We start from the raw sequence: 20,796 nt of genomic DNA on the forward strand, positions 1-20,796 counted from the left end.
GAGACATGAGTGGGGGCCTGGTGCAGGGTGCCCCTGGTGGCTGGGTGGTGGGGGTGGTGGGAGACATGAGTGGGGGCCTGGTGGGGGCTGCCCCTTGTGGCTGGGGGGTGGTGGGAGACATGAGTGGGGGCCTGGTGGAGGCTGCCCCTGCACTGCTGGGGGGTGGGGGTGGTGGGAGACATGAGTGGGGGCCTGGTGGAGGCTGCCCCTGCACTGCTGGGGGGTGGGTGTGGTGGGAGACATGAGTGGGGGCCTGGTGGAGGGTGCCCCCAGTGGCTGGGTGGTGGGGGTGGTGGGAGACATGAGTGGGGGCCTGGTGGGGGCTGCCCCTGCACTGCTGGGTGGTGGGGGTGGTGGGAGTGGGAGACATGAGTGGGGGCCTGGTGGTGCTGCCCCTGCACTGCTGGGGGGTGGGGGGGTGGGAGACATGAGTGGGGGCCTGGTGGAGGGTGCCCCTGCACGGCTGGGGGGTGGGGGTGGTGGGAGACATGAGTGGGGGCCTGGTGGGGGCTGCCCCTGCACTGCTGGGGGGTGGGGGTGGTGGGAGACAAGAGTGGGGGCCTGGTGGAGGCTGCCCCTGCACTGCTAGGGGGTGGGGGTGGTGGGAGACATGAGTGGGGGCCTGGTGGAGGCTGCCCCTGGTGGCTGGGGGGTGGGGGTGGTGGGAGACATGAGTGGGGGCCTGGTGGGGGCTGCCCCTGCACTGCTGGGGGGTGGGGGTGGTGGGAGACATGAGTGGGGGCCTGGTGGAGGCTGCCCCTGCACTGCTGGGGGGTGGGGGTGGTGGGAGACATGAGTGGGGGCCTGGTGGAGGCTGCTCCTGGTGGCTGGGGGGTGGGGGTGGTGGGAGACATGAGTGGGGGCCTGGTGGAGGCTGCCCCTGCACTGCTGGGGGGTGGGGGTGGTGGGAGACATGAGTGGGGGCCTGGTGGAGGCTGCCCCTGCACTGCTGGGGGGTGGGGGTGGTGGGAGACATGCATTGTTGATCAGTAGTGCAAGGTGACATGTGGGTTGGCTGGGGGGCATGCCCATGGTGGATGGGCTGCCTGCGGGACATGAGCAGGGGTGCAGGATAGTCCCCCGTGGTGTGGGCTGCCTGCAGGGGCCGTGGAGGTTGTCGAGCGTACCCCTGGGAGGACCCACACGGCCAATTCACGTGTAGTACTCCCCAGAACCCCTGGAATTCACATACCCTGCTGGAATCGCATGTGGAACTTCCCGCGCACCCATGGAATACACGCACCCTGCTCGCACTGGGCCAATCGCGTGTGGAACTTCCCGCGCACCCCTGAAATACACGTACCCTGCTGATATCGCGTGTGGAACTTCCCGCGCACCCATGGAATACACGTACCCTGCTCGCACTGGGCCAATCGCGTGTGGAACTTCCCGCGCACCCCTGAAATACACGTACCCTGCTGAAATCGCGTGTGGAACTTCCCGCGCACCCCTGAGATACACGTACCCTGCTGAAATCGCGTGTGGAACTTCCCGCGCACCCCTGAAATACACGTACCCTGCTCGCACTGGGCCAATCGCGTGTGGAACTTCCCGCGCACCCCTGGAATACACGTACCCTGCTGAAATCGCGTGTGGAACTTCCCGCGCAACCCTGAAATACACGTACCCTGCTCGCACTGGGCCAATCGCGTGTGGAACTTCCCGCGCACCCCTGGAATACACGTACCCTGCTGAAATCGCGTGTGGAACTTCCCGCGCACCCCTGAAATACACGTACCCTGCTCGCACTGGGCCAATCGCGTGTGGAACTTCCCGCGCACCCCTGGAATACACGTACCCTGCTGAAATCGCGTGTGGAACTTCCCGCGCACCCCTGAAATACATGTACCCTGCTCGCACTGGGCCAATCGCGTGTGGAACTTCCCGCGCACCCCTGTAATACACGTACCCTGATGAAATCACGTGTGGAACTTCCCGCGCACCCCTGAAATACACGTACCCTGCTCGCACTGGGCCAATCGCGTGTGGAACTTCCCGCGCACCCCTGGAATACACGTTCCCCGCTTGGCGTTTGCTGTTTGCCAGCCCGGTGAACTGGTCCAGGGTTAGCGCAGCCCTTTGCGATGATTTAGCGATTTTGATGGCTTTTCCTTGCGCGAGGGCGTTCTTGGGGGCGTTACTGGCGCTGCTGCAGGGTCGCTGCGATTCTCTGCGCCACGGCTGGTTTGGGAGCCTAAGATCCATGAATACGCTGTGCGTGGAAATCGGTTTTAGCGCACGTTCCTGGCGCACACAATCGCACGCGGACACTCTGCGCCAGCCGCTTGCGACACTTTTCGGCGAAATTCTATGAATTACCCTGTGAGTTTTTAATAACTTTAAATCAACAGCTGAAAGTTCAGTCCATACAAATCATGGGCCTGGATGTAAAAAATGGGAACACAGTCTGTGATATAGAAATATTCAGTTTGTTTATAAAAGTCAAGTGACTTATTCTGCAATTCATAAGATGTCGCCTCATGTTTTGTCTACCGTCGAAATTAGGCCAAATGAGCCATCACCATATTTGAGGTTTTCCTGTAGTATAACAATGTATTTCAGGGAAAAGCAGAGAAGATATAAAGTGATAGCAGTGTATTCCTTTTTTCCAACAACTGTCAGATTGTTGTACACAATTTATAGTAACATGGTGGACTTTAAACAGTGCATTACAGTGCAAATGTGTAATCAATGTTTTTTTATTGGCTTGAATAACACTCACTTGACACTTATTTTCATGTCAGACGTCTAGCGAGCCGACAAAATGCTTTCAACCCAGAGCAAACTAGCCCCTACCGTTGGGAGCTCATTTTAAGAGGATATTCTTAAATAAATACTCTAGAATTCAAGCAAGCTGAAATCAGTAGTGGGGGTAGAGATTTGCATCTGAACTGACCAGATTGTCGAAGCTCTATTTTTTTTACTCCTGTGCCTCAACAGGAAATCCTTGCAATTTTGAATCTCTGCTCCTAAAAAATATGACAAGATTGTACCAATGAAAACTCCAAACAAAATAACGTGTCCTGTCAGCAACCCTGATCAGTCATTGACTAATGGCTACACAGAAAGGTCTCTGAGGAGCTGTTGTATGACTCATCATGTAAAACACAAGGTTCTAAAGTACAAGGAAAAAATAAATTTATTTAAAATCAGCACAGAAAGGTATTTAAAAAGGTTTTTACTCTAGTTTGGCAATGGTGTAACAAACGAACAAGAAGGAAAGTGCTTTGCCATCATGAGATCAATCTCTAGCTAATCATATATTTTACATTTATTAATAATTGACAGCATTATTCATTTGAATCACTTTATAAAAAATCATCACTCACATTAATCCTGTGCTCCCAGATGTGCGTCTTGGCCTGGGTATTATTTTTTTTTTAAAATGTTTTTATTTGTTTTTGCTACACAGTAACCTTTACAAAAATAGAAATCTCAAGTAAAATTACATAGAAATTTCAGCAGATAAAAACTGATACACATTGATCATAACTAAAAACAAGCATAATATAATTACATGTTCTTCAACAGAATATTTACAATTAGAGCATAAACATAACTTTTCTTCACCTATGATGTTTCATGTTACATATCTCAGTAAGACTTAGCAGCTTTATTGTTTAGATATTCCATACCTTCACAGTTTTCTACCTCATAATACTAAAATTGTGTCATGTTACTTTTTTCATACTTTTCTTTGACAATCAAACCAGATCCTAAAGCCAAATTCTACCAATACGATCTAAATTAATGATCATCCATCAACCTTGCAGTGCGCATTTAGTTTTTAAAAAGCGCAACACCGCCAATTGCAATTAAGCCCTGGAGCCATGTAACACATCCATCCAAAGTGCTTCAAGGTTAACACATTCTGGATTGGTCACATATTTGAGAAAGTATTCAATATGTGCTTGTCTAAGTCCCACACATTGAGTCAGCAGGTGTTCCAGTGTTGCATCCCTGGACTCTAAATTACAGAATCTGCATTCTGCAATTGCAGCAAGCGAACCTCGCCTTATACTCACAATTTGACCAGTCGCCAAAACATTAAAACTAAATCTCATAAATTCCTGTCTAAGCGTTTTGCTTTGGAATGTTATGAGATAAGGTTCCGTGGTACCCATTTTTATGTTGTTGTGAGCCAGATGTGCGTACAGTTTTTTGCTGTGAATTACACTGACCGTCAAATTCCAGTCCACATGCTGCAAAAGACTCTTAACCTTCATGGGATTCTTAATAAGTAATTCTTTAGAGACCCCAACTTCAGCAAGGGATTCCTGAGCCTCCCTTTCCAATTCCCGCAATACCGCGGACGAGTCCTCGCCCGCTGCCAGACACCATCCCATGATTCCATACAAAGTGGAGTTCTTACCCACATGCAGTTTCCTGTATAGCGATACTCTACACCTCACAATTATACTTAATAGTGAAAATAGCCCAAGTTCATAGCATATCGCTGCAAGTGGGACACACTTCGGAAGGTACCATACCAAAGACCTCAACAAGCGGGCCTCATATTTAGGAAATTTGCTTCTAAACCAGGTAGGGGCCAATTCCATCCCATAACAAAACTGGGCAATCATCTTGTTACGGTACACTTTCAGACACGGAAGCATTGAAAATGTTCCATATTTATTATCAATTTTTCGCAATTGGGAAATCAATGGAGTAATTTTCTTATCCAAAAAAGTACATAGGTTTGCCCTAGTTACAAACTCAAATATGGGGTAGCCTAGATAACGAAAGGCATTGCATATTGAGAATTTGACATGATCTAAAAACCAAGCAAATCTAATTGCACATTTCTTGTAGCTTAGTCGCATGATGAAGGTTTTTGTTCGATTAATGGCTAATTCATTTTCAACAGTATATTTCTTAAAAGAGGACAGCACACGTTGCAAACCTATGGGAGTCAGGTCAAAAAGTAGTGCATCGTCGGCATAGGTGGTCCAGACAATCTTGGTACCCTCCACTTTAGGAGCAGCAAAGGATGTACCTTCCAAAACTGGGCCAACATCAGATAAACACAGATTAAAAATAGTTGGCGCGAATATGCATCCCTGTCTAAGACCGCTCTGAGAGGAGTCCCTCCGTATTAAGTCGGACCCTAATTTTCGTTTCAACATGGAGGTGATATATGATAGTTAAAAGCTGTGTGGGCATATCAAGGGCAAATAGTTTGCTCCACAGTGTGGCTCTATTTACCAAATCAAAGGCAGAACTCAAATCAATTGACACCAAGTATATTGGTAGGCTGCCTCTTGGCCTGGTCTGTTGCTGCATAATAGACAAAAGAAGGCCTGCAGCATCCGTACCCACTGTTTTCCTAAATCCAAATTGCTGGGGTGAGAGTACTGCCTCTCCATCCATCCAAGAATGGATATGTTCCAAGACCAAGAACGCAAAGATTTTGGAATCCGCATCCAGCAGGGCGAAAGGTCTATAGCTGGATGGTATAGACCTAGCGCCCTTTTTATAGATGGGTACCACATAGAACAAGTGCCAACTTGTTGGAAATACCCTAGATATAACAATGTCCTTAAACAAAAGAAACAGAATCTTTGCCCACAGATTCGGATTACCCTTGAACACTACGTTCGCAAGCATGTTTGGCCCTGGTGCCAACGACGACGAGCATCTTGATATAAGTCTTTGTATATCCAACAGTGTAAAAGGGATATTCCACTGACACATGAGGAGATGTGCCGGCACCGGCCAATTGGCAATAGGTGGACAATATAGGGAACCAAAGTGTCCTTCCCAAACAGCTGAGGAGATGAACACTCCTTGTTCTCTAACTTGGCATTCACCTCTCCTGTTAACTAGGGTCCAAAAGTTTCTCATATTTGTTTTGGATAATGCCTCTAATATACTTTCCGCACCCTGCTGAAAGATTTTTGCTTTTAGTGTATGCGCTTTGGTTTTCCATTTATTTTCTACCTTTTTATCACTTCCTCTCATTTCTGAGTATACAGCAGTTTTACTAAACGACGAATCTCACGATTCCTCTCTTTTTTAAGCAGGTACATAGTGGGATCAAAAACATGTGTATGGGAAGGACCCAGTTTCTTGGATCTCCTGATCCCTTGGGGCCCAAGAATAACAAAACAAAAAAATAATTAACACAGGGGGTCCTGGGAGTCCTTCTGCCAGACATTAGTCCTGGTTACGAGAGACTTACCCAAAGTCTTTAGCTCACTATCTTTCACAGAGAAGAAATATTCAAAACATATCACTCTTTGTCCTGCCCTGGGGCAGTCCAGCACTCAAATGCTAGGCAATTCTCCTCTGAACAAGAGTACCAACAGCATCCCCAGACACGTGTTTCGGTCTGGTTGGACCTCGTCAGTAGGGAGGAGCTGTGCCTCTCTAAGAATAGTGAGCAAGGGGTTCACGTCTGGATTCCCCTAGTAACTTAGGGTGAGACCCAAAGTTACTTAAATATACAAATTAACAAGGGGGGTCCTGGGAGTCCCTCTGCCAGACATTATTCCTGGTTTAGAGAGACTTACCCAGAGTCTTTAGCTCACTATCTTTCACAGAGAACAAATATCCGAAACATATCAGTCTTTGTCCTGCCCTGGGGCAGTCCAGCACTGAAATGCTAGGCAATTCTCCTCTGAACAAGAGTGACAACAGCATCCCCAGACACGTGTTTCGGTCTGGTTGGACCTCATCAGTATGGAGGAGCTGTGCCTCTCTAAGAATAGTGAGCAAGGGGTTCACGTCTGGATTCCCCTAGTAACTTAGGGTGAGACCCAAAGTTACTTAAATATGCAAATTAACAAGGGGGGTCCTGGGAGTCCCTCTGCCAGACATTATTCCTGGTTACAAGAGACTTAGCCAGAATCTTTAGCTCACTATCTTTCACAGAGAAGAAATATCCCAAACATATCAGTCTTTGTCCTGCCCTGGTGCAGTCCAGCACTGAAATGCTAGGCAATTCTCCTCTGAATAAGAGTACCAACAGCCTCCCCAGACACGTGTTTCGTCAGTAGGGAGGAGCTGTGCCTCTAAGAATAGTGAGCAAGGGGTCCACGTCTGGATTCCCTTAGTAACTTAGGGTGAGACCCAAAGTTACTTAAATATGCAAATTAACAAGGGGGGTCCTGGGAGTCCCTCTGCTAGACATTATTCCTGGTTTAGAGAGACTTACCCAGAGTCTTTAGCTCACTATCTTTCACAGAGAACAAATATCCGAAACATATCAGTCTTTGTCCTGCCCTGGGGCAGTCCAGCACTGAAATGCTAGGCAATTCTCTGAACAAGAGTGACAACAGCATCCCCAGACACGTGTTTCGGTCTAAACAAAGAGGAGCATTAGAGCACACCTGCCAATTGTGAGACCTGCCCATTTGGATCTGCTCTCCATAAGCAGGATTGGTGTACACATAAACTCTATATTTCAATAAATCTTAAGGTTGCCTATCACGTTCTCCCGCTCACTGGCCAGGTACAGAAAAAGAAAGCCAGAGGCAGGCAGCTGAACTCCACGGGAACCTCCGTATGGAATAACCTTCACATCTCTTTGAGAGCTCTCGATGACTATCTCCAATTCTGGAAACAGTGGAGGGTAGCCCTCTTTCAGCTTTCGTTTGAGTCATTACATGGATTGATGGTTCTGATCCTGGAGACACTGTTTATTCCAAGACCAATCTACACTTCACAGTCTGCTCGTGCTGATTGTTATCCTTTTACACGTATTGACAAGTGTATCTTGCAATGCATCTGTTTATTGCACTTAACTCCCCAACCATCATCCTTTTGTGTAATTGTTCCTGTATGTTTCAAGGCTTGGAGGTTCAGACCCCCCTCTTTCAGGTCCCAAACCTAACCATTTTCTCTCTTTCCACTTGGGATACTGCAAACTGACTTCGTTCATGTCTGGTACCTTACAAATCAACAACATACAAATAAATAAACAAATAAACAACTATTTCTGTATGTATGATCTATGAAAAGGATCCCTGTTGAGAGGTGACTGCCATGAACACTTCAGACGACAGTCATGAAGTGGCTGCGGCAAGCCAGTGAAAGGCTCGTTATGAGGTCGCATAATAAAAAACAAAACGTGCAATATTTACTTTGACCCAGGTCCACTGCCCCACAGTCAATGTTTATCACGGCACTGTGCACTATCTCGTCTCGTGCAGGCATGTGCAAGAATAGAGGCTATGAACAGCTTTCCAGGATGCAGTACAGTCTGGCTTACTTTATTATTTTTTATTTAAATAATGTTCTCGCACATACAGAATCAGAGATAGAATAGACATTGTGTAGATGAACCATGGTGTTATGGCTGGCCAGGCAGCCTTTGTCACGTGATTTGCAAGGCCAATAAAGTGGGTAGAAGTGCGAAGTAGCTGGTGAGTGTTTTTGCTGAGCAAACATAATAATGTTCTCGCTCTGTAAAGAGTCCAAGACAGGGAATGAAAAACAATGAACTGAAACACAGGTAAAGGTGACAATCTAGTCTTCTAGAACTAACGTAGTAGCGAGGAAGAAGGAAGGAAGAGAGGACGTTTTGGAGTGTAATGCAGTATGCCGTATATTAAAAATACGATGTGTTCCCCAGGCTATCTTTCAGAGAATTAGTATGAAACCACATTCACAAAACCCCCCCTTGAAGACAGACTTGTGATGTGCATTGTAACTGGTTACAAGTCAAATAAAGCCTAACTCGGAATTGGAAGGGACTATGCCAGAAGGTGGTAAGGAGAAGCATCTCCCTTAGATTGATGAAGAAGATATAATCGATAGCTTTTTAGGGCAGGGTAGATATGTCTCAAGCCTTTGCTTTGTGTTTAGATCTCAGTGTGTTCATAGATTCTCTTTGCTGCAGCCTGCTGAGGTCTGCCTCCTTGTACTGATGTTGAGTGAGATAGTGGGGGGAGTCTCTGCTTAAATGTTTTGGAGCGAAGCCCGGCAAAGAAAGAATCTTTAGCACCCAGAAGAGTAGACACCACAACGGGGGCCGCCCAACCTCGGGCTGGACATCCTGTAGAGGACAATTCCCACCATCCCATCTGAACAGAAGTGGCTGGGTCACAGGGTGCACTGCAATCACATCTGGTAGCAGCGGAGGAATGCGCCGGCAAACTCAGTCTTCCATTGAGACAGGGCATGCGGAGCAGGCAGAAGTCCGAGAATGAGCAATAGGTGGTGGTTTAGCACTTCATTGGTTTGGGTATACCAGGGCGGACACAGGTTTCCTCGTGAGACCCTGATTATTTGCATGAAGAGTATTATATTGCATTTGAGCATCGCCAGGGTATGGGGGGCATGGGTCTTGTGGTGAGGCTTGGCTTATTGGAACAGGGGCTGTTGTACTTCATTTGAACACCCGGGGCGACTCAGGCCTCATCTCAAGGCCCTGTGCAGCTTGATAGAGAGTGCTGTGCTGTTGCGAGTGCTGTGGAGTGGTGAATGTCTCAGAGGGAGGTCTTTACTAATTAACAGCATGGAGATCAGCCCTCAGGTTGAAGGTGGGGAATGTCCACAAATTTCGAATACCAAAATAGTGAGGTTGAAAAGTTTTTTTTGTCAAGTTTTGTTTACCTTTTTGCACCATTTTTGCAAATAAATAGATAGGGAGTGGGGCAAGTTAATAGTTTAGGTTAGAGGGAAATGTGGGGGCAGCAGGGGGTCTCGCCCTTACTCTCTAAAAAAAGAGTGTAAAAAAGTCAAAGGATTTTAATAAAAACAACTCAGCCTTTTCAGCCTCAATATTTTTTATTCGAAATGTTCACGTAGACCCGAAGCTCAGCCCAGAAGAAAGATGGCATCCACTCCTGCTACTTCTCCAATTAGGGAAGACAAATGGAAAGTATGGGGTATAATATTGGGTTAAATAGCAAAGCAGGATAGTAGGGTACCAGGCATTATGTTACATGGCGAAATTATTACAGGTCCGGCGGCAACCCGCCGGTAGCACAGGCAGGGTTACCGTCGGACCCGTAATGAGGGCCTGAGTGTATACAAGAGAAGTTTACAGACTATCGAAGAGTCAACCATATCAATGTGAGTGTTGAATGAATGTGTGCTGTGCGAAGTGGATGGCACAAGCAATCCAGAAGCACCAACCTTTATATCCCATTATGCCCCCACCACAATCACTGATGTGCCCGGTACCAACATGTGTTGGGGTGTTGCTCAGGATGCCACGTTTGAGTTGAACAAAATTGATTAAAGAAACTTGAAAATTGGCTATTGGTAGAGGAACGGGAGACAGCACAGTGAACTATGACAACAATGAAGGGAGAGAGAGACGAGCAGCAACAGGAACTTTGGGAGATGTTTGCTACCATAAAACATTTACTGGTTAGCTGGGAAGTCAGTTTGTGCAGAGGAGAGGAGGATCATGCCAGGACCTTGGAGATTATCCAGTAAAGCATTGGGAAATCTTCCCTGTCACATCAGCATGCAACAGCCGCCTTATTAGTTTGGACACTGGAGGGGAGGATCAAGCTAGGACCTTGGAGATTGTGTGGGGAAACCTATGACCACCACCTTGCAGTGCCCACCCACAAACAAAAAACACACCCACTAGGTAAGGTGGTTCAGAGGGACCCTGGTGTCAGTAGGACCTGTCAGGGGTGAATGGGGTTAAGGGTCCACTCATTCCTGCAAAAGATCCATTTGGCACTCCTTGAACAAGAGAAGAGTGCTGGAAGAATCCACAAAACATTGTAAGATTCGGAAAACTTGCAAGATCTCCCTTTAAGCAGGGTGGAGCTAGCCTAATTATGATCCTGTCCTACAAGATCCCAAACCAGTTGTTTGTGGTCGCTTACCTGGTTGTAATCCAGTCCAGAAGCTCCCAATTCGGCACCTGCAAATAAGAAGGCACATGAATTACAAATTGAAGAACAAGTTTGCCCAACTCTTACCAACAATGCTGCATACCTGGAACAGTCTGGGGCCCCCTCCCCATCTTGGTTTTACTCTGGGGACAGAAGAGACTTAGCCACCAGAAAGAAGTAAGGAAAAGACAGGTTGGACAAAACGAGCTAGCAAACTTGGTTGACAGTCTGCAGTGTGACTATCACCAATTAGTACCCCGGTGACAGACAATCAGAATGCAACAAGCATTCTGATTGGCTCTCGCCAGGTTCCTACCCGGCCGGGAATCCCTCTGTCGAGATTCCACGGCCTTTGTCCCCGGCGGGGGGCATGGCAGCCCCTCAGCCAATGAGGAGGCTCGAAGCGGGGCCATCCCCGCTCCGAGCCTCCCCACGGCTGAGAGGCTGCCTTCGCCCCCCGCCGGGGACTCGGGTAAGTCTTTTATTTCATTTTTTTAATTTTATTTTATTGCTTCGCTCGGGTCCTTACCTATGGGCCCCGGGGCATTAACTGAGTCGGTAATGCCCCTGCCGCTCGGGTTCTATTGCTTAAGTGGAACTTTGCAAATGACAGTAAAGAAGCACAAAGATGAATCTTGCAAACTTAATAAGGACTCAATAACGATTTACACAGAACAGTGGAGTTTACTTGGACTTTGCATCAGCCGATAAATGCTGGTTTTGGATTCAGGCAGTACTGATCCGTGAAGTTAAATGCTACACATCAGATCACGAGAGATGCCGTCATCACACATCAACGACAGGCTTTGTTTAAGGCCATCAAGGGGCTATTCCAGCTGGTGCAGGTAACAGCAGAATATGGCAAGACTCTACACATGGAGCTGCGCCCTTTCTCGACGAACAGGTATCATCAACATACACAGGTAATGGGGAGAGATGGAAGGGAAGACTTTTGAAAAAGAAACTCTACTCCTTTACTTGTTGTTTCAGAGTTTCTCGAGAGTCCCAACTTGATTCACGCCAGAAGTCCCCTTGACCAAGCCTCACCCTAACCACCCCTCCGCCCCCCTCTTTATGGGCACACTGCCAGCTTCTCCCATTTATTTTATGGGGAGCTTTGTTGTTAGCATCACAAATCTGCAGAGCCTCCAGAATCCTACACACCAGGTAGATTGTTCCAGGAAAGTCTTGGAAAAGCCTGCCTTCACAATCTGCTCTGCTGTCTCACCCTGTGGCAGCTGGCATGGCATTTTGGAAGTTTACACATTCAGAATTTTGTTTTTTTGGACACTCAAGCATTCAGAGATGCACTGTGACACTTGCAGAATGGGTGACTGTGGGTGCAAATTTTAAGTAGCAATTTTTCTGAGCAAAGGAACTTGGCTCCCATAACTCTTAGCATGCAGCCTATTGAGATGAGTTTCCATATTTCTCACTCCCCCTCTGCCAACTTGCATGTGCCTGTTTATTTGAGCACCGGATACAAATTTATTGATCACAGAGTGAGATAAAGCGAGCAAGGGATAGACATTGGCAATGTGAGCTGCAGAAACAATAGGATCTGTCGGTAATAGGAAAGTGTGGGGAGTGCAGGTTTGCAGTTTTCTTTGGTTTGTAAGCCCTACTCCTCGGCTCATCTAACTAACTGACTACCCTCTAAGATCTTCTACCTCCTTACACTACACACAAATTCCCCCCGCCCCCAGAGACGGCCGCCACAGGCCGAACCATCAACACCTTTGCACTAACAGGACCATGGCAAAGCTCTCCTCTTCAGCACTATCAATCCCTCCCACAAACAGCTAACAAGACTCAAACTGCTGTACTCTGTCAGATCTTGACCTCTTCCCTACTCCCAAGCTTCTCTACAAAACTCCATTGAAATCACATATACACACAGGAACCCGGTAATTCTGGCATGCACCCATCAGCACCCCGGGTATTGCAACTGCCTCTCCCGCTGTCCCACTAAGAACCCCTACCCTTTTGCTCACAGAGCCAAGTGCAGTGAGGCAAACAATAGTGGTGGAATGGGACCAAACAAGACCACTTACAATACTGTCAAGACATGCTCATGTGCCTTGCTTCGAAGGCAGTGTTGCCAATACACAAAGGTGGTGTGCTGCAACACCACTGCTTAGTCAAGGAAAGGGATCAGCTCCATTCCTATACCATGTGAGAGAATGCCAATCACTGTTCCCGTATGCTGCATGTAGGACCCTGACCCGCAGCATACAACTGAGTTTCACCAAAAATCAATCCAGCTGTCACATTGTTTCTATCTTCTTTGCCTCTTCCCCATCCTCACTTTAAACGTAACCACATCACACTTCTCAAAATTCCGGAATGTGCCTGAACTACAAATTCTGCTGCATGCATTTGGCTGCTCCTCTCATGACTTTCAGGCTATGGTCTGTTGAAGGGCCATCCATCCTACAGTGCTTGGATGCCGTTATTTAAGTCAGAAGGCGCTATACAACTATAACATTACCTAAGTGAACATAACACAGCAGGCTCCAAATGATCTACTATGACATCACCATGCAGCAACCCTAGAATTACACATCCACGAGGGGAAGACACAGTGCAACTGACATCCACCAAAGCACAACGACACATCCGTGAACATGGAATATAATACACATAGCAAAAACAAAGAGGTGATGGCTGGAAGGTTTAGAATGAATCTTAACCACTGGCAATGCTCTGGGCATCCCTCCAGACCACCGTTCTTCGCCTGCCAAGTCATTACAGAAGGGGAAAGATCATATGCAAATCATGCTTGGCCCCACCCCAAAAGGGGCAGTCCAGCCCAAACTGCTAGGCCACATCCCTTCTGCACGAGACCACAAGCATCCCAAAACATGTTTCGCCCTTGTTGGGGCTCATCAGTGAGGAGTAGCTTGGGTCACATATAGTACACATAGCCACACTTCACGCTAGCAGCAGTCTTTGTTCTTCAGCGTGAGAGCCAATCACCCAAAATATGCAGCATAAGAACTAGATCCCCCCCCGTGAGTGCCCAATCAGTCTGCTCTCAGTCAAGCCTGTGCCATGTCACGTAACTTAGAGTCTGATGAACATACGTGTAGAACACCAATTATTGGCCACAACAAAAACTGACAACTTCACTAGTACACATCCTAAAGGTGAATTGCACTGCCAATGAAAGACATGACAGCAATATACCTCACAGCCCCACCCCATCTCAATGTGTTCATACTAACAGAGCAGGCCCAAACATATAGCATACCTCAAACATCTAAGGCTATGCAGGAGAGGCAACATGTCGTCCACCACCCAGCGGCATATCCTTGACTGGAGGAGCACTCAAATCATGCATTGACACAATGTGTGACATGGAGGCATGCATCAAGTCCCCGATGGCAAACATGTCCTGGTGCATGCTTTCCTTTGATTCCACCGTGTCTTCGTGCATGGTGTCGCTTGCAGCCAACATCTCCTGGTGAATGAATAGCCTTAATGCCAACTCCTCCTGGCAAATGATATCCCTAGATGCCAACATCTCCCGCTAAATGGTTTTCCACAATGCCATCCTCTTCTGCGAATGGTCTTCCTCAATGTCACCATGTCCATGTTCATTTCCTCTCTCAATGTATGCACATCCTGCCTAAGATCTGCAATACCTGCTATCTTCGAATTATCCATCTGGTTCACATGTTGAGATAACTCCTGCTGGACTTCTCCCTTTCTGCTGCTTGCATGTACCAGCCCCTCCTCACTGGCCAGGCATGAAGCCCTGTCTTAATGAGCAGCCAGTGTCTGACATTCTGCACTAGAGGTGTTGGACCCATCCAGCACTGCAGACTTCACTGAAGTAGATGGTAATGGTGCAGACGTAGATGCATGCACTGCAGCTGTGCTCACACCAGAGTAAGACACAGGTGACTCCTGAATCCCATGTGCCACACTGTCCCTGGCTTCACTTCCAAATTATGGCTGGTGTGGAATGGTAACACCAGAAAAGCCCAAATTGGCCTGGCTCTCTTCCTCTGACTCCTGCTCTAGTATGAACTGGAGAAGTTTCCCCTCATCCTGGCTTGTGAACGTAGGTTCATGCATGAGATCTCTGAAGAGGTCTTCCACATCAGTGGGAACATTATCTGAGAAGGGGGATTCCCCAGGCCTGCTCACAATTGCCTGAAAGCAGACACAGCTAGTTGCCCTATGCTGGTCAATGGCCCAGCCGGTATTCCAGTGAGTCTTCACTTGCACAATAACAGACAACAATTACCTACTATGTCGTAACACTTATGCACATAGGCTACAATGATGGTACAAAGTCCTACAATGTCCCAGCATGACTTGCATTCTAACAGCCTACTGGCCCCTTACAGCTATCCCATATGAACTACTCTCAAAGTACAGCACATGCCGAATAAACCAACAGGCATGCTACATGCAATGTTCCCTCAATGCCAATGTCCTGCACACCACGGAATGTTTGTTTTGGCCTCAAAAATGCAAACCACACACAACGCAGACTGGAGGAGCCCTCACCCTGGTCTGCTGACTTTTACCTGACACTCTTGGATTGGCCCATTGGAAGGCAATACCAGGAGAAGAATAGTATGATAGTATGATGATTGCCCAATAAGACCCAGTTCTGCAAGACGACCCATGCATCCTCATGTGACAGAGTAGATGTGGCTCACACACCCATGTCAGATTCACAGCTACTCAGTAGCCATCCAGTACTGACGCTTCCCTGATCTTTGTATAATGTATGTTCCAACAGCAAGAATAATTGTTGTAAAGTGCTTGGGATGGATGTGGAAGAGAATGTTGGCTGTGACATTACTGAAATGGGTTTGCCACCTAGCATGCAGTGGATGAAATGGGGTAAAGATTAACAGAGTATGCAGCTAGTATTAGCTTGTTTGAAGAGTTACCGGTTGATAGCTGTGACCAGCTATGGACTTTTAGCCAACAATGTGGCACAACGATAACATTTGCACATGTCTGAGTGCATGTTTAGGAGATGTGCAGAGCGTTAAGAGTTGCTAGAATAACACATTTGAGGAATTTCAGGATTAGAGCTAAGAGAGTGGCATGGACTTGTCGCAAAATGTACTAAGATGTTTATAGCTGCACATGTTACGTGGATATGGTTTAACACATTGTGAAGCTGAGAGTGTAGTGTTGACATGCTTTGGGAAGTGAGGGGCTATGTCTGCACCAGAAATTGGGTGGCAGTGCAATTATACCCCAATTGTAGTGTGGATTCGCAAGGAGTGCTGCAGTAACTGCAGAGCGCCACTGTTTACTAAAGATGGTGCGTGCATGCTGTTGACTACCATCAGTAGTATTCTGAGGTAACCACAGGAGAGGGGTTGATTATTATTTTTTAACCCAGGGAAAAAAGGTGGTGCCTCCTCCGCATTTGCACCTCTCGTAAAAAAAAGGTGAAAGTTGAGAGGTGTGCGGTGTGGATTTTGAGGATCTTGATGTCTGGCTATGCATGCTGTAGTGTGCTAGGGAGGAGTGTATTTGATGAAAGGTGCTTGCATGCTTTGTAGGAGTGTAGAGATATATGACTCCCACTTTCCTGTGCGTTCTCGCATAGTAGTTGGTGCTGCCCCATCTTATTGCACAAGTTCTATCTTTACCCAGCGTGCAGCTGATATTTGTAGTGGTAAATGTGCGAGGTGTGTGTATGATGGGTGTTGCTTTATGTGAAGAAGGGAGATGTGTTGTAATGTGCTTTGTTGTGTTGTGGTGAGATCTGGAAGGAAGGGAGAAGTGTTGTATATTGCTTGGGATGGATGTGGACGCCCGGTGAGGCAAGAGAGAAAGTTGGCTATGACTGAGAGAATGTTTATGTGTGAGTGAGAGAATGTGCGCAGACAAGGCTCCGAAGACAGGCAGCTGGAGAGCCCCTTCCTGGGTGATGGGAGCCAGTGGTTATCTCTGTAATATCTTAATGTAACTGGCTGATGCTGTAATAAAGGAACTGTACTGGAACCTACCTATGAGCCTTAGGATCCTGCATTATTTCACTAGTATGAGGATTGCTCAATAAAACCAAGTTCTGCAAGACCACCCATGCATCCTCATGTGACAGAGCACATGTGGCTCACACACCCAGGTCAGATTCACAGCTACTCAGTAGCCATCCAGCACGGTTGCTTCCCTGATCTTTGTCTAATTTATGCTCCAACAGCAAGAACACATTCCAGTCTGTGGATGGGTTAATGGCAACAACTCGTAAACATTTACACAATGTCAATGGCTGGTCATTTATAAAGGCAACTAAGTCATTGGGGTCGTGGGTGCATGCAATCCTATTTAAAAAGAAAAAAAAGTTGAAGTCCTATTCACTTGACTCTTTCTGAGGGGTACAAAGCAGGTCCACCCCCAACAAACCACCTGTCCCGTAACCAAGACTTCAGCCAACAGTCCCTTCTGGGCAGGAGAGTTGGTGCATCAGGACTGCAACAAGGAAGAAGAAGACTAGGTGTGATGAAGATTACCAGTGAGTAATTAGAGTGTTAGCCTCACACCCCCTCTTGCTCGTCCCAGTTCTTACAGATATGCAGTTTTCCCAAGACCAGACCAAAGGCCTCATCAGGGGTTGGGCGGAGCAGTAAAAATGCAGCAGTAGCGATATTACCGCTGCATTACCGCTCTGCCCAATCCTGAGTTTGAGCTGGCCTCGGAGCATTCACCTCCAGTTTCCAGCCGGAGGTGAATGTGCCGACATCCTGCCCACCCTTTTTAGCATATTTACTGCAGCGCAATTCATGCCACGGTAAAAGTGCCAAAAATGCCCCTTGTAGTCCTATGGACTCAAAATAAATGGGGATTTACTGCGTTAGCGTAACTTGGGATCCGGCACTAATGCTGCCGTACCGATTGCGGTAGCGCTATTTGCGTTGGCTGGTTGCCTGGCAGATTTACCAGGAGTGACATAATTTGTTAGTCCCCTGATCAGCACTCCATAAGAGTTTGACAGCTTCAACGTGGGTACAAGTCGGAGGGTTCATTCAATAATTCATGCACAGCATCCACACAGTATAGGTACCCGCGTCTTTTCTCATTCACGGTTCATCATTCCTGACAACCACTTCAGCTCTGACCTATTATTTTTTTTTTTAAAACATATTTTTATTGTTTTCATAGATAGTACAAAAGTAAACAATCCCCAACCTTCCCATCCCACCACCCCCACCCACCCCGTTCGGAAGAGAGGTCATGTTCAAATGTCCTCGGTATCGATTAAGAAGTGAAAAAGTCCGTTATTTTTATGTTGTGCGGGCACCACTGTGCCATATAGTCTGATTGGAGATATTCTAGTACCCTTCCCCATTCTTTTGTGAAGGCGCCTTGTGTTCCTTGGAGATTGTGTGTTATCTTTTCCATGGTCATTTGGGACCAGGCCTTATATAACCAAGTGTATAGCAATGGTGGATCTTTCTTCTTCCATCCCTGTGCGATCGTGGCCCAGGCCGCTATGACTAGGCCCATGAGACTCCTCCATTGCGCCTTATTGAGTGTTTTGGCCTGATGCCCTTTAAGTCCGCATAGCCAGAGTTTTTCTGGAAATCGTTCCGCTTCTGGATATATCTTTTTTAGCTTGGATATTACTTATGTCCAGAAGCCTTTGGCCTTTGGGCAGTCCCACCAAATGTGTCTCCACGTGCCTACGTCTGTGCAGCCTCTCCAGCAAGGGTTTGATGTGTGTGGAAACATGCTATCTAGCCTCTCTGGGGTGTAGTGCCATTGTGTAATAATTTTAATCCACATTTCTCTGGTTTGGGCAGCTCGGGTTAATTTTACGGATATCGGCCCATAGTGACTACCACTGTTGTGGTGTGATGTCCTCTCCCAGTGTTTTTTCCCATTTTTTCATACATGCCCACTTTATGTCTTCCTCCTGCGTATTTATGAACTTGTAGAGAGTGGAGACTAGTTTTTTGTCTCCTGAGTTGGTAAGGAGAAACTTTTCAAAGGCGGTAAGTTCCCTCGTCGCTGCGTGTGTTATCTCGGGTGAGGACAGCCAGTGTCTGAGCTGTTCATATTTATATCTATCCGCATTTGTGAGATTCCATAGTGTTTTGCAGTCGGCGAAAGATCTCAGCTCCCTGTCCACGAACATTTCCCCAATTTTTTTACAACCAGCTTCTTCCCAGTTCTCGTATGCGCCGTGCTCTGTCCCTGGTGGGAATTGCGGATTCCTGCAGATTGGAGTGAACGGGGCCGGAGCAGTGGTAATGTGCCCTTTCCGTGTCTGCTCATCCCAGGCATTCAATGTGGCCTTCATGATCTCGCTGATGCGCAGGTTCGGGTGCCTATGCTGCTTTGATTTCCACAACAAGTCCTCCAAAGGTGTTCTTGCGACCGCTCTGTCCTGGGTCACCCAGATCGTTCGCTGATTGTCTCCCAAACATTCTTTTAGGATCCAAAGTTGTGCCGCTTGGTAGTAGTTCTTAAAGTGAGGGAGCGCCAGGCCCCCCTCTTTGGTGTGAGATGTGAGAACTGATCTGGCTACTCTGGGGGGTTTCCTATTCCAAATGAATGACGAGACTGACTTTGCCAGTGCCCTGAAAAAGGAATCTGGGATCACGATCGGGAGGGATTGGAAGTGATATAGCAGTTTAGGGAGGATGTTCATTTTTATCCATTGGATTCTTCCCCACCAAGAGATATTTAGGGGACACCACCGCTCTAGCTCTTTTTGTATTCTTGCCAGGAGTTGGGGGTAGTTTCTTTTATATAGTGCCTCTACCTTCTGTGTGAGAGTTATACCCAGATATTTTATGCCTTCCTCTGTGACTTTTAGGCCAAATTTCCCTGCTTCTCTATTCAGTGTTTCTCTGTTCCCGGTTAGGAGTAAAATTTTGGACTTTTTTTTGTTTATTTTTAGGCCCGATATGTCCCCGAATGACTCAAGTAGGTGGAATGCCGCGGGGATGGACTGGGATGGGTGTTCGAGTGCCAGTAACATGTCATCTGCATAGGCAATTACCTTATGTTGTTTACCCGCCATCTCGATTCCCCTGATTTGGTCCGATTCTCTAATTTTAATTAGTAGTGATTCTAGGAACAGCGCATATAGGGGCGGAGATAGAGGGCAGCCTTGTTTCTTTCCCCTAGAGATTTTCACCCTCTCCGTAACCACCCCATTTACCGCTATTCTAGCCGATGGGGAGGAGTAATTGGCCTTGATCATATTAATATATTGGTTCCCGAATCCCATATGTGCCATGGTTTTGAAGAGCATTGACCACTCTACCCGGTCAAAGGCTTTTTCTCCATCTAAAGATAGTAGAACTGCAGGGGTGAGGGATATGCTAATTTTTTCTGTTAGATGAACTAGCCTTCTCGTGTTGTCGTGTGTCTGCCTCCCTTGTATGAATCCCGATTGGTCCGGTTTAATTAAGGAGGGAAGCAGTGGGGAAAGCCTGGCAGCCAGGATTTTTGTGTATATTTTTGAGTCTAGATTGATCAGGGCAATCGGTCTGTATGAGCCTAGGAGGGTGGGGTCTTTCCCTTGTTTGTGGAACACCAGTATTTTAGCTTCATTCATGGATGGGGTAATATTCCCACTATCTCTAAAGTTGTTTAGCAGTCTAGTGAGGAAGGGGGTGAGGAGGTCTTCATATTTTTTGTAAAATGGGGCTGTAAAGCCATCCGGGCCTGGCGCTTTGTTGAGTGGGAGATCTTTTATTGCCTTCTTCACTTCACTTTCCGTTATCTGGGCCTCAAGTTCCGTTCTGGCCTTTTCTGGTATTTTTTGAAAGGGGATCGATGTCAGAAATCTGTTTTGGTCTGCCTCATCTGGGTGTTCAGTAGCATAAAGGCTCTGGTAGAACTCCCTGAACGTGTCCCCTATATCTTCGGTGCGCGTCAGCAAATCTCCTTGTGCATTTTTAATGCTCCGGATGGTCATTGTTTTTCGCTTTGACGAGAGTAATCGGGCTAGATATCGGTCTGCCTTATTAGCTTTTATATAGTATCTCTGTTTGAGGTA

The sequence above is a fragment of the Ambystoma mexicanum genome, chromosome 1q, assembly GCF_040938575.1.
Source record: "Ambystoma mexicanum isolate Mex_15411 chromosome 1q, UKY_AmexF1_1, whole genome shotgun sequence".
Classification (NCBI taxonomy): domain Eukaryota; kingdom Metazoa; phylum Chordata; class Amphibia; order Caudata; family Ambystomatidae; genus Ambystoma; species Ambystoma mexicanum.